Source organism: Heterodontus francisci, chromosome 10, assembly GCF_036365525.1.
Source record: "Heterodontus francisci isolate sHetFra1 chromosome 10, sHetFra1.hap1, whole genome shotgun sequence".
NCBI classification, from domain to species: Eukaryota; Metazoa; Chordata; class Chondrichthyes; order Heterodontiformes; family Heterodontidae; genus Heterodontus; species Heterodontus francisci.
Window position 1 is genome coordinate 116071046 of NC_090380.1, and position 14290 is coordinate 116085335.

The window sequence follows — 14290 nt, forward strand, 5'->3', positions numbered from 1 at the left end:
ATCAGCATATCCTGCTATTCCTTTCTCTCACATGTGTTTATCTAGCTTCCCCTTAACTGCATCTATGTTATTCACCTCAACCATTTCTTGTGGCAGTGAGTTCCACATTCTCACCATTCTCTGGGTAAAGTTTCTCCTGAATTCCCTATTGGATTTATTAGTGTCTATCATATATTTATGCTCCCTGGTTTTGGTGTTCCCGAATCGAAACATTTTCTCTATGTCTATCCCAATGAACCCTTTTATAGTTTTAAAGACCTCTGTCAGGTCAACCTTCAGCCTTGTATTTTCTACAGAAAAGAGTCCCAGCCTGTTCTGCCTTTCCTGATAGTTATAACCTCTCAGTTCTGGATTTATCCTTGTAAATCTTTGTTGCGCTTACTCTGCTGCCTCTACATCAACCCTTTCTACGATTTGGAGACCAGAACTGTGCTCAGTACTCCAAATGTGGTTTTACAGGAAGGATGCATGGGTAAAAATTCTCCAACCATTACAACACCATGTCCTCACTTTGACTGCCCCCATGGGATGGTCATAAGGCGTGCAGAGAGATGGAGAATGCGACCACTCTTAGTGAGTTGAAGACTGTAATCCAATCAAAGGGAGGGTTTAGATCTTTATAAACTGAGAGAGTGAAATTTGAGTGCTTTGAGCTCCTCAGATTAGATTACACACTGGAAATCACTCTCTGTGATCTCTTACATTTTATAATAAATAGTGTCTTTATAATAAATAGTGTTTATTCCAGTCCTGGGCTGTCCCTGAACTATGACTGGTTGTCAGTACATTAGTCATTATCAGTAGCATCAAAATAGAATGATTCAGGAATTGAAGGTTTATTAATTCTTCAAAATGTGCTGTTTTCAGTTTTCATCCCTTTATAGGAGCACGAGAGCATTGGGAACAGGAAGAGGCCATTCAGCCCCTCAGGTTGTTCCACCATTCCAATAGATCATGGCCATTCTGTACCTCAGCTGCTCCATTCTCCCGCAGTAACCCTTATCCAGCAAAATATCTCACAAAATGCTTCTTGAAATCTCTAATTGTCCCCCAATATTAAAAGGAAATTTACTGCAGGATTATGAACAGTATTTGCCTTCTCAGTATTTAGAAAGCTGCCAGATGGAGCAAGCAATGTAGGAACTTAAGAAATAGGTGAATGAATGCATTTCTATAGTGCCTTTCACAAACTCAGTATGTCCTAAAGCGTTTCACCAACAAATGAAGCTCTTTTGTATGACTGTTATAATGTAAGAAACGCAGCAGCCAATTTGAGCACAGCAAGATCTCACAAACAGCAACTCAGACCTGTTCCCTCGAGTACACACCTGTCTTCTCTCGCACTCACACCTGTCCTTCCTGAGTACACACCTGCCCTCTCCTGTACTCACACCTGTTCCACCGATTGCATATCTTCCTCTCCTGAGTTCACACCTGTCCTCCCCGAGCTCACACCTGTCCTTCCCGAGCTCACACCTGTCCTTCCCGAGCTCACACCTATCCTCCCCGAGCTCACACCTGCCCTCCCCTAGCTCACATCTATCCTCCCCTAGCACACACCTGTCTTTTCCCACTTTCACATCTGCCCTGCCCAAGCTCACACCTGTCCTCTCCTGCACTCACACCTGTTCCCTCGAGTGCATACCTTCCTCTCCTGAGCTCACATCTGTCATCTCCGGAGCTCACACGTCCTCCCCAAGCACACACCCTCCTCCTCCTCCGAGGTTTCACCTGTCCTCTCCTGGCATGCAAAGAGTTTCTGGAAAGTGATCTGCCACAAAGCTTTAGCTAAATTTGTGCTTTTAGCCCTTGGTGCCTCCACCTGTGATCAGTCGGCACAACACAGTCTCAGGGAATCAGAACTCGCTGTCCTCTGGGTCTGTAGCAAGACCGGGATAAGAGGACCATCATTTAAGACTGTGATGAGGAGAAATTACTTCACTCAAAGGGTTGTGAATCTTTGGAATTCTCTACCCCAGAGGGTTGTGGATGCTCCATCGTTGAATACATTTAAGGCTGGGATTGACAGATTTTTGGTCTGTCAGGGAATCAAGGTGTATGGGGAACAGGTGGGAAAGTGGAATTGAAGCCCAAGATCAGCCAAGATTGCTTTGAATGGCGGAGCAGGCTCAATGGGCCATGTGGTCTACTCCTGCCCCTGTTCTTTGTGTTCTTGTGACCACTTCTACATCTTGTGACTATTTCCCCTGAGCGAATGTACACAAATACAATATATTTTGTTCTCCCTACGTAGGAGCACCGAGTAATCACAATGCGACACAGTACAGTAGGCCCAGGATGTGGATCCAGGCCTACCCAGTACCATTCTGTGCCTTGTTCAGTTTTGTTATTATGTGTGATTCCCTGGGTGATTCTGAGTGTATCAGTGCTGGGTCAGGTAATTCTGAGGTTGGGCCTTCACTCTTTCACGCTAGACTGCTTTTCAATAAATAAAAAATGTAGACTCTACTGCACAAATGTAATATTAAGCTATATTTCCCCATGGACTGGGGGTGGAGTGCTGTGTGGGGGGATTGCTAACGGCCATGGCCAGGGTTGGTGTGAAAGCACAATGAGGTATAAAAATGTTAGGACGTGCGACCACCACACATTTCTCGATATCGATTGGTCGGGAGCGACACGGTTTTATTGAACTCTGAAGGCATCAATTCTCAGCTCCAGCTCCTGAAGACTCTAACCCACGGCTGCCTGATACCTCTTGGATTTCAGCCCTCGGTTTTGGTGCGAGCCACGCCGTTTTCTCGGAGCACGCCTCCCGATCGGTGTGCTCTCGAAGGGACTATTGTCCGAATCACTCTGTCCTTCCTGCCTCACTGCCGTCCTGCTCCTATAGACTGGCCTGTGACCTGCCAATCCCAGAAGAAGGGAACTAAATACCTGAAAATAAAGAAAATAACAACAATTCACGGTGAAGGGCAGCCAAGAAAGAAATTGAATTTATAAACCTCTTTATGTCCTCGGGATATCCCAAAGCGCTTTGCATGCAATGAGTTATTTTCAAAAGGATTTCTTTAACCCTTCCACTCGGGCTGGAAGCTGGCTAGGCCAGCATTTATTGCCCATCCCTAATTGCCCTCGAGAAGGTGGTGGTGAGCTGCCTTCTTGAACCGCTGCAGTCCATGTGGGATAGGTACACCCACAGTGCTGTTAGGAAGGGAGTTCCAGGATTTTGACCCAGTGACAGTGAGGGAACGGCGACATAGTTCCAAGTCAGGATGGTGTGTGACTTGGAGGGGAACTTGCAGGTGGTGGTGTTCCCATGCATCTGCTGCCCTTGTCCTTCTAGGTGGTAGAGGTAACGGGTTGGGAAGGTGCTGTCGAAGGAGCCTTCCCGCCTTGAACTACCCTGCGCCCCCAAGCATTTGTCAGCCAACACGTTCATTCTCGTGATGCCCTGCCTTCCCCATGCCCATTCGACAGTGGATAGACTTTCCATTACCCTGACTGGATGATTGTTGACTGTCAGTGAAACAGCCTTTGCTTTTCCCATCACCAATATTTTCATGAATAGTAAATGACAGTGCTAAAAAAATGAAACAAAACAAAACCCTCCTTATGATTTTTTTTATCCCCCAGGTTTTTTTTGTGTGCTGCAGCTGTTCCTGGTGATTTATCTTTAATTCCTGGAGACTCCAGGGCAATCCTGGAGGGGTTGGCAACCCTGAGTTCCAGGTGACCAGTCACTGCACAGTGGTTGATGCAAAATGGAGTTTCTCGATTCAATCCCCAGGCTGGGCTTAGGGCTTCACTGAGCTGTTGCAGTTTGTGTCAGCACCAGCTCCGCGCCGCACCCCCCCCCCCACCCCCAAACAATCCCGTACCAGAGAAGGGGGAAAAAATCTGGAGACCCCACTCCTGATCACTGTCCTTCGCTTCCCTCCCTCGCCCCCACCCCACTGCATGATTGTGTTAGGTTAGTTATGCAGCCTGTTGATGTGGAATAGCAGGATTACTGGAAAGTGCCCTGCATCCATGAATCCACAGCCCAGTGCGAACAAACATCATAAGGAGATGACAGGAGAAAACTGGAATAAAATAAATTGTTTTTTTTTTGGCACCAAACCCCTGCACCTCCCGCCACCTCCCCCCACCCCCTCGCACCCCTCCCCCCCCCCAATTCTTTGCCAGTTGATTCACATGAGCCTTCAGTTTTTGGCACTGATTGGTTCGTTTCCTGCTGCGACAAAGAGTTACTGTGTGAGGTTCAGAGGAGCTGTGAGCACTCTTTTTAAGCTTTTCCTCCCTCGTGTTGATACTTCTGATCTCGTTGATGCTTCTGTTGAAAATAAAGAGCTGTATTGATTACGAGCTCACTCCAGATTGTAACGCTTCAGGTCCCGCGCAGTTTTGTCTCATTTGCGAACTTGCAAGGCTGCTTGGATGTCATCAATAACGTCTGTTTAGAATCATCAAGCCAAGCTCTTCAAACTCTACAGAAGGAGTCCTGCATTCTGTTAACTCTTCAATAATAGCAATATCTGCACTCAATTCCAGCTTTTAGTGTCTCCTTAATGTAACAGACACATCACTGAGATCCAGAATGTGGTTGTGGAGAGGTGCATTTACACACACTCACGGACAGAAAGACAGAGAGACACAGATACAGTCAGACAGACAGACACAAACACACACACTCACACACATGCACACAGATACACACAGCTACAGTCAAACAGACACACAGACAGACACAAACATACACACATTCACAGATACAGGCAGACACACACGCAGTCAGACAGATATACACACAAAAAAGGGCACACAGTTGGACGGACACAGGCATACAAAAAGACACACACAGAGTCAGACAGATGTACGCACAAACACACTCAGACACACACAGACACAGTCAGACAAACACACATACACAGGTGGATACACACAGATGGGTGTCAAATACACACACAACTAGACACACACATACGGACTTGCACACACAGACAGATGTATACATACACACTCACAGATACACAGACAGATATATATATATAAAATATATATATATACACGCACACATATTTATGAAGTATTTAAGCACTGTTGGGAAGTTGTTTGGTTTTATGTGATGTGAAGGGACAGTTTATGAGCCGGTAGGTCTGAGATTTACATTGGTCATTGCATATGTCTTGGTTTGGCCTCTACTTGACCTGTGAATACAGAAACATGCAATAAGTCGCCTTTAACCTTTTAACACCACTCATATGTCTCTGTCGATATGCATGATGACATTTCTCCAAGTTGTGGCTGTTATCCTGAGCGCCTCTGACAGAATTGCTTGTCCCTTTGACATTATTGCTCTGCATAAACTCTGACATGCGGATCTCTGAGGATTGCTGATGGGTCTCAATGTGCAGAGTCCAAATCTATCAGCGGGTAGAATAGCTGGGTATCTTTTTGCTGACTTCCCTCCCACCCCCTGAAGGTGCTGACTCTCATTGGGATACAGTTCCTGAAGGTGCTGACTCTCACTGGGATACAGTTCCTGAAGGTGCTGACTCTCACTGGGATACAGAACCTAAAGGTGCTGACTCTCAATGGGATACAGTTCCTAAAGGTGCTGACTCTCACTGGGATACAGTTCCTGAAGGTGCTGACTCTCACTGAGATACAGTTCCTGAAGGTGCTGACTCTCGCTGGGATACAGTTCTAGAAGATGCTGACTCTCACGGGGATACAGAACCTAAAGGTACTGACTCTCACTGGGATACAGTTCTCGAAGATGCTGACTCTCACTGGGATACAGTTCCTGAAGGTGCTGACTCTGACTGGGGAACAGTTGCTGAAGGTGCTGACTCTCACGGGGATACAGAACCTAAAGGTGCTGACTCTCACTGGGATACAGTTCCTGAAGGTGCTGACTCTCACTGGGATACAGAACCTAAAGGTGCTGACTCTCACTGGGATACAGTTCTCGAAGATGCTGACTCTCACGGGGATACAGAACCTAAAGGTGCTGACTCTCACTGGGATACAATTCTAGAAGATGCTGACTCTCACTGGGATACAGTTCCTGAAGGTGCTGACTCTCACTGGGATACAGTTCTAGAAGATGCTGACTCTCACTGGGATACAGTTCCTGAAGGTGCTGACTCTCACTGGAATACAGTTCCTGAAGGTGCTGACTCTCACTGGAATACAGTTCCTGAAGGTGCTGACTCTCACTGGAATACAGTTCCTGAAGGTGCTGACTCTCACTGGAATACAGTTCCTGAAGGTGCTGACTCTTACTGGGGGACAGTTCCTAAAGGTGCTGACTCTTATTGAGATAGTTATTTTTATTCATTCATGGGATGTGGGCGGCACTGGCCAGGCCAGCATTTATTGCCCATCCCTAATTGCCCTTGAGAAGGTGGTGGTGAGCTGCCTTCTTGAACCGCTGCAATACATGTGGGGTAGGTACACCCACAGTGCTGTTAGGAAGAGTGTTCCAGACTCTTAACCCAGTGACAGTGAAGGAACGGCGATATAGTTCCAAGTCAGGATTGTGTGTGACTTGGAGGGGAACTTGCAGGTGGTGGTGTTCCCATGTATTTGCTGTCCTTGTCCTTCTAGTTGGTAGAGGTCACGGGTTTGGAAGTTTCTGTCTAAGGAGCCTTGGTGCATTGCTGCAGTGCATCTTGTAGATGGTACACACTGCTGCCACTGTGCGTCGGTGGTGGACGGTGTCAGTGTTTGCAAACGGGGTGACAATCAAGCGGGCTGCTTTGTCCTGGATGGTGTCGAGCTTCTTGAGTGTTGTTGGAGCTGCACCCATCCAGGCAAGTGGAGAGTATTCCATCACACTCCTGACTTGTGCCTTGTAGATGGTGGACAGGCTTTGGGGAGTCAGGAGGTGAGTTACTCGCCGCAGAATTCCTAGCCTCTGACCTGCTCTTGTAGCCATGGTATTTATATGACTACTCCAGTTCAGTTTCTGGTCAGTGGTAGCCCCTAGGATGTTGATAGTGGGGGATTCAGTGATGGGAGATTCAGTAAGGGGAGATGGTTAGATTTTTTCTTGTTGGAGATGGTCATTGCCTGGCACTTGTGTGGCGCGAATGTTACTTGCCACTTATCAGCCCAAGTCTGGATATTGTCCAGGTCTTTCTACACAGACTGCTTCAGTATCTGAACGGTCGTGAATGGTGCTGAACATTGTGCAATCATCAGCGAACATCCCCACTTCTGACCTTATGATTGAAAGAAGGCCATTGATGAAGCAGCTGAAGATGGTTGGGCCGAGGACACTACTCTGAGGAACTCCTGCAGTGATGTCCTGGAGCTGAGATGATTTGACCTCCAACAACCACAACCATCTTCCTTTGCGCTCGGTATGACTCCAACCAACGGCGAGTTTTCCCCCTGATTCCCATTGACCTCAGTTTTGCTAGGGCTCCTTGATGCCATACTCGGTCAAATTCTGCCTAGATGTCAAGGGCAGTCACTCTCACCTCACCTCTTGAGTTCTGCTCTTTTCTCCTTGTTTGAACCAAGGCTGTAATGAGGTCAGGAGCTGAGTGGCCCTGGCGGAACCCAAACTGAGCGTCAGTGAGCAGGTTATTGCTAAGCAAGTGCCGCTTGATGGCACTGTTGATGACACCTTTCATCACTTTACTGATGACTGAGAGTCGACTGATGGGGCGGTAATTGGCGGGGTTGGACTTGTCCTGCCTTTTGTGTACAGGACATACCTGGGCAATTTTCCACATTGCATGGTAGATGCCAGTGTTGTAGCTGGACTGCAACAGCTTGGCTAGTGGTGCGGCAAGTTCTGGATCACGGGTCTTCAGTACTATTGCCGGAATATTGTCAGGGCCCATAGCCTTTGCAGTTCCTGAAGGTGTTGACTCTCACTGGGGTACAGTTCCTGAAGGTGCTGACTCTCACTGGGGGACAGTTCCTGAAGGTTCTGGCTCTCACTGGGGTATGCGTTCCACTGACATCAGACCAGGAATAAATGGGTCATTCTTGCGTTAGCAGGCTTTGACTAGTGGGGTACCGCAAGGATCAGTACTTGGGCCCCAGCTGTTCACAATATATATCAATGATTTGGATGTCGGGCCAAATGTAATATTTCCAAATTCGCAGATGACACAAAACTAGTTGGGAATGTGTGTTGTGAGGAATATGTAAAGCAGCTTGAAGGGGATTTGGACAGACTTAGTGAGTGGGCAAGTACACGGCATATGGAATATAATGTGGAAAAATAGGAGGTTATCCACTTTGGTAGGAGGAATAGATGTGCAGAGTATTTCTTAAGTGGTAGAGATTAGAAAGTGTAGATGTACAAAGGGACCTGGGTGTCCTCGTCAATAAGTCACTGAAAGCTAACATGCAGGTGCAGCAAGCAATCAGGAAGGCAATGTATGTTAGCCTTTATAGCAAGAGGATTTGAGTACAGGAGTAGTGAAGTCTTGCTTCAATTGTAGAGTTCCGAAGAAGGGTCACTGACCCGAAACGTTAACTCTGCTTCTCTTTCCACAGATGCTGCCAGACCTGCTGAGTGGTTCCAGCATTTCTTGTTTTTATTTCAATTGTAGAGAACCTTGGTTAGACCACAACTGGAGTACTATGTGCAGTTTTGGTCCCCTTACCTTAGGAAGGATATTATTGCCATCGAGGGAGTGCAACGAAGGTTCACCAGACTTGTTCCTGGGATGGTGGGACTGTCCTATGAAGAGAGATTGGGGAAACTGGGCCTGTATTCTTTTTTTTTTGTTTTTGTAGTTTCAAAGAATGAGAGGTGATCTCAAAATACTTAAAGGGATAGACAGGGTAGATGCAGCTAAGATGTTTCCCCTGGTTGGGGAGTCTAGAACCAGGGGACACAATTTCAAAATAAGGAAAAAGCCACTTAGGACAGAGATGAGGAGAAATTTCTTACTCAGAGTGTTGTGAATCTTTGGAATTCTCTACCCCAGAGGGCTATGGAAGCTCAATATGTTTAGATTTTTTTAGATTTAGAGATACAGCACTGAAACAGGCCCTTCGGCCCACCAAGTCTGTGCCGACCATTAACCACCCATTTATACTAATCTGACACCAATTCCATATTCCTACCACATCCCCACCTGTCCCTATATTACCCTACCTATACTAGGGGCAATTTATAATGGCCAATTTACCTATCAACCTGCAAGTCTTTTGGCTATGGGTGGAAACCAGAGCACACAGAGGAAACCCACGCAGACACAGGGAGAACTTGCAAACTCCACACAGGCAGTACCCAGAATTGAACCCGAGTCGCTGGAGCTGTGAGGCTGCGGTGCTAACCACTGCGCCACTGTGCCGCCCCAGAAATCAGAAATTGACAGATTTCTAAATACCAATGACATAAGGGGATATGGGGTTAGTGTGGGGAAAAGGCATTGAAGTAGATGATCAGACATGATCGTATTAAATAGTGGAGCAGGTTTGATGGGCTGAATGGCCTGCTCATTGTTCCAATGTTCCTATTAAACAAAAATAAAAGTCCCTGATTGTCCAATTGTCTCGTTGTCTGAGTAATAATACAACCATTAACATTATAGTGGGGAACTCGGCTGTGCATTCACTCCCCTCACACTGACACAGCCTTCTTGCTGGAGTGGAGGTTTCAGCACTGGGGAAGCATTTTGTGATTCTGTCACAGCCAGACATTCAAATCAAGCAATTCTACCCACCCGTCCCCCACCCCTTAAATATTAAATGATTTTTACTCTCTATAACTACTCCTTTGATTCCATTAATTTTTTAATCAGTCATAGGTCTTTCATGATCAGCAGAGTGCGATTGTAGCTGGGTTAATACTGAAGGTCTTGGAACTAGATTACTGCATTTAAGCATGAGTGGTCCCTCTATTAAGACCCTAATTTTACTTCATTTCACCATGAAAGACCCTTGAGGTTGTCAAAATGGTAATGATGTCAAGGGACGCCCTCCCTAAGGGGAAGCTGAGGAGTGGGAGTGTGTACGGAGCAGAGACTGGGTCAGTGCAGATATCTTTCACTGCTATTAGGGATTGCTTTGCAATGAATTTTGACATGCTTTTCAAATGAATGAACACTTCTCAAAATATCGGCTGACAAAAATGTTAAATATTTAATTCCAAGAGTCAAAGGGCATCCCCCCACAAGTCCCTGAGTAGAAAACTCAACAGCCCTCAGGCTGGAAGTGGAGGATTCGGTTGGGAGTGAACAGAACAGAACAGGCACTGATCCTGGGGAAGGATAGACACAAAAACGGAAAGGAAAACCTTTCATGTCCCATTCTCTGGATAAAACGACTCCACGATGGATCATTTTGTGTTCCTGAGCTAGGGCAGACTTGGCCAGAAGGCCCCAGCTCCCATTGCAAGCACGAAGTCCATTAGCGGATTTTGACCACTATTGGTCTGTGCGCCCCTGGGCAAAGGAAGGATAAATGGATCAGCCAGGCCATCTGCTCCAGAGTAAGATCCGTCCACACCCAGTGTCCGCACACTTGCTAACGCATCACCCTCACAATCTCTCTCTGTCTCTGTCTGTCTGTCTGTCTGTCTGTCTTCCTGACTGACACTGCGACTGCAATAGAAAGTGAGACTGCTTGTAGTACATCCTCTCATGTCCGGCATAGAGCGACCTGGCACTGTTAACTTGGTAAAACGTCCCAATGCATATCGTAGGAGCGATTATCAGATGAAATTTGCCACTGAGCCGCATTTGGATATATTAGGACAGGTGGTCAAAGAGATAGGTTTTAAGGAATGCCTTAGAAGAGGAGAGAGAGGTGGAGAGGTTTAGGGAGGGAATTCCAGAGTTTAGGGCCCAGGCAGCTGAAGGCACGGCCGCCAATAGCAAAGTGAAGTAAGTGGGGGAGATAAAAAATGTCCAGAGTTGGAGGAGTGCAGAGATTGCAAATGGATCTCCATTCCTTATTGACAGCACAGAGGTACTTGATGTAGTATGCAGGTACCAGGATTGCTTAGTACTAAGTAGCAGAGGTCAAAGGTTTTAGTTCAAGAGTTGACCTCTCCGTTAGCTATTACTTCAGGAAGGGTTTGAGCCTCTCCCTCAAGGAAAATATAGATCAGAATAAGAGTTAAAATGGGAATCTAAAGTCCTTGAGTTACCATAACCTATGATTTGCCATGACAAGATGATTATTAGTAACTAAAGCAGGTGGTACTCAATTGTTACCTTAAAATGAGTAAACATTGATTTTGGGACTATCAGGTTGTCAGTGTTTCGTGACAGTGGTGTTTATGTCATTTCCCAATAATAAAAAAAATCTAATTTGTCTTCAGTCAGCAAGTCTGCTGTTGAAGTGCCTACATTTGTACCAATCAGGACAAAGCAGCCCATTCACAATCTTCAGTCCTACCACCACTGGTGTACTGCAGTACGATCATCAGCAAACACCACAGCCACTCACCCAGGCTTCTGCGACAGCACCTTCCAAACCCACAACCTCTACCACCTAGAATGACCAGGGCAGTAGATGCAAGGGAACACCACCACCTGCATGTTCCCCTCCAAGTCACACACCGTCCTGACTTGGAACTATATCACCATTCCTTAACAGTTGCTGGATCAAGATCCTGGAACTCCCTCTCTAACAGCGCTCTGGGTGTACCTGCAGCACATGGACTGGAGTGGTTCAAGAAGGCGGCTCACCACCACCTTCTCAAGGAGAAGATAGGGAAAGCATGGTGCCAGTCTTGCCAGCAATGCAGACATCTCAAGAACGAACTTAAAAAGAAACACTACCAGCTTCCAAGCACTTTCACTGCAGTCATTGACTGGAAGCTGGTCTTTCGGACCCTGTGGATGGGTATTTCTGCTCCTGGTGCACTTTGGGAGCAAGTATTGGGAAATTCATTGTGCTAGTCCATAAAATTTCAAGCACTGCGGTGAACAGCCAGAACATACCCGAGTTCCCCAATTTTATTTTTATTTGTTCACGGGATGCGGGCATCACCGACATTTATATTTCATCCCTGGTGTGGTATAGGTACACCCATAGTGCTGTTAGGTAAGGAGTTCCACAATTATGTCCCAGCAATGGTGAAGGAACGGCAATATCATAAATGATACAGCACAGAAGGAGGCCATTCAGCCCATTTTGCCTGTACCACCTCTTTGAAAGAGCTATTCAATTAGTCTCACTCCCTGCTCTTAACCCATATCCCTGCACATTTTCCCCATTCAAGTATTTATCCAATTTTCTTTTGAAAATTACTATTGAATCTGCTTCCATCATATTTTCAGGCAATGCGTTTCAGATCACAACAACTCACTCCCTCTTGTCGTATCTGATTCTTTTGCCAATCACCTTAAATCTGTGTCCTCTGGTTACCAAACATTCTGCAACTGGAAACAGTTTCTCCTTATTTACTCCATCATGTTGAACACCTCTATTAAATCTCCCTTTAACATTCTCTGCATCATCTCCAAGGGAGAACAACCCTATTTTCTCCGGTTAGCCTACATAACTGAAGTCCCTCATCCCTGTTACTGTTCTAATAAACCTCCTCTGCACCCTCTCCAAGGCCCTGACATACTTCCTAAACTCTGGTGCCCAGTATTGGACACAATGGGGAAGATTTTGTTCTGCCCTTGGAGGCAAGCATGGAGGTGGGGATGCAAACAAAGTGGCAGGGGGTGCAGTTCCTGATGTCGCCCAGGCCCGTGCCATTTTGTCCGAGACGAGGAATGCCAAGGATGGCCTTCTGGCCTCCATCTCAATTTTTCTGAAGGCAGAGGGGCCTGCCGCCACAGGGAGACGCTGCCAGGTAAAGTCTGGTAGCCTCCTAGCGGGGTCGGGGGATCCATTCTTTGGGGCCAATCCAGGGCCCCTCCCGGTGGTGATGACTGCCTTCCCCCCCAAACCCACACCCTCGCTGCCTGTCATAGAATAGTAACGAGGGTCAGATGGTGGGCTGAGGCGGGATCTGCCCCACCTTCCGGCCCGCTGTCTGAATAAAATCGAGCCCAATACTCCAGCTAGGGCCTAACCAGTGGTTTATAAATGTTTGGCATAACTTTCTTGCTTTTATATGCTATTCCTCTATAAATAACAGCAAAGATCCTGTATGCCTTTTTAACAGCATTCTCAACTTGTCTTGCCATCTCCTGAAGTCTGTTACTATCCTCCTCACTGTTTATTATATTTCTGAGTCATGGATACTCTGTGACTAGGAGGGGATCTTGGAGGAGATGCTACTCTTGTCCTTTTTGATGGTAGAGGCCACAGGAGAGGGAGGTACTGTCGAAGTAATCTTGGTGAGTTGCTGCAGTTGACCTGAGTGATTCTGTGTTGTTAGCACTCTCAGAGTCAGAAGTTCATGGGTTCAAATTCCACTCCAGGGATTTAAACCCATAATTTAGGTCAACAGTCCCAGCGCACTACTGAGAGAGTGCTGCACTGTCAGAGTTGCCATCTTTCTGATGAGGTGTTAAACCGAGGCCCTCTTAGTTGGGCATAAAAAGATCCCATGGCCACTATTTTGAAGAAGAACAGGGGAATTCTCCCCATTGTCCCAATCAATACTTATCCATCAAGTAAATGCCACTACAAAACAGATGATCTGGTCATCAATCACATTGCTGTTTGTGGATCTTGCTGTGCGTAAATTGGCTGCTGCGTATCCTGCACTACAACAGTGGCTGCACTTGAAAAAAGTACCTCTTTGGATGTGAAATCCTTTAGGACGTCCTGAGGTTGTCAAAAGCGCTATATAAATGGAAGTTCTTTCTTTCTTTTGCACACTGCAGGCAAAGTGCCCTGGTGGTGGAGTTCAGCTCTGCTGAGGAAGAAAATCCTGACTGGTGTCTTCCCTCACGGCTGTTTGACAAGACATAATCTTCAAAGGTCCAGATCTGGGGACATGCTGACTTTCCCCACACAGCGATGGCCATGAAGTTCCATGCAGTGTTTCCACTAGTGACACTCCTGAATGATTTAAAAATACACAATGTAGAGAACATCTCCATTAAAGTCACAAGGGACCTGTGCCTGCAGTTTGTTGTCTGCCTCATTTATTTGAGTTGGGTCAAACCTCTCTTCAGATTGAGCATCTTAAAGCCCATTCGCACAGTGAATTACTGCTTGGAGTAGCTGTAGGTGTTGTTAGGTGGGTAAACACAGCAGCAGTTTCTGCACCAGTACGATTCCACAAACAGCGCTGAGGCAAATGACAGGCTAATCTGTTATTTTTGGGGGTTGAGAGAGGAATGTTGCTCAGGATACCCGGGAGCACTCCTTTACTCTTCATACCAATATGCAATCTTCAGCATCCATTTAAGACACTGATCAAGGAAAGGAGGTC

At 46.5% G+C, this 14290-nt stretch overlaps 1 protein-coding gene across 7 annotated transcripts in view; it reads left to right on the forward strand.

Annotated features, from left to right (window-relative positions):
* Window positions 1-14290, forward strand: part of robo2 (roundabout, axon guidance receptor, homolog 2 (Drosophila)) — a 644486-nt gene that overhangs the window by 239696 nt on the left and 390500 nt on the right. The window lies entirely within an intron of this gene.